This window comes from Octopus bimaculoides, chromosome 27 (genome assembly GCF_001194135.2).
Source record: "Octopus bimaculoides isolate UCB-OBI-ISO-001 chromosome 27, ASM119413v2, whole genome shotgun sequence".
NCBI classification, from domain to species: domain Eukaryota; kingdom Metazoa; phylum Mollusca; class Cephalopoda; order Octopoda; family Octopodidae; genus Octopus; species Octopus bimaculoides.
The window spans coordinates 18,666,481-18,667,123 of record NC_069007.1 but is presented as its reverse complement, the minus strand read 5'-3'; the positions used below and the strand labels follow the sequence as shown (position 1 = coordinate 18,667,123).

The following is a 643-nucleotide window of genomic DNA, read 5'->3' as shown; positions in this document are numbered from 1 at the left end:
ATGACACATACATACACACACACATGCTTGTATAACACTTTCTTTCTCTCTCTCTCTCTCTCCTTGCACCCCTCTTACTCTCTCTCTCTTTGTCTATAAAGACAATACCACACCTTGAAATATCTGACCCAATTACCTTCCACCTGCCCCTCCCGCCACTTCCTCCTCCCAAGCTGGGAGTTCCTTCCTGGTAGACTGCTATCACTTTCAGGGACCCTGTTGTCACCGACATAACAACATACAGGCCCTCCTCTCTCTCCCTCCCCCCTACCTTAATCTCACAACTCCTACCACCACCCACTCCTACCCCTACCACTACCTTCACTCCTAAAAGTATTACACAAGAATTATTTTTCTACTACTACTACTACTACTACTAATAATTATTATTATTATTATTATCCTTTCTGCTGGAAGCACGAGGCCTCAAATTTGGGGAAAGGGATTTAAGTCGATTACATCGACCCCAGTACGTAACTGGTACTTATATAACCGACCACAAAAGGATGAAAGGCAAAGTTGACCCCGGTGGAATTTGAACTCAGGGCATAGCAGCAGAAGAAATACTGCCAAGCATTTTGCCTGGCGTGCTAACGATTCTGCCAGCATGCCACCATCATCATCATCATCATCATCATCATAA

The 643-nt window shown here is 44.5% G+C and overlaps 1 protein-coding gene across 1 annotated transcript in view; it reads left to right on the top strand.

The window, feature by feature from the left end:
* LOC106883793 (rho GTPase-activating protein 1) overlaps positions 1 to 643 on the top strand; it is a 60,246-nt gene that overhangs the window by 8,171 nt on the left and 51,432 nt on the right. The gene's annotated exons all lie outside the window — the stretch shown is intronic.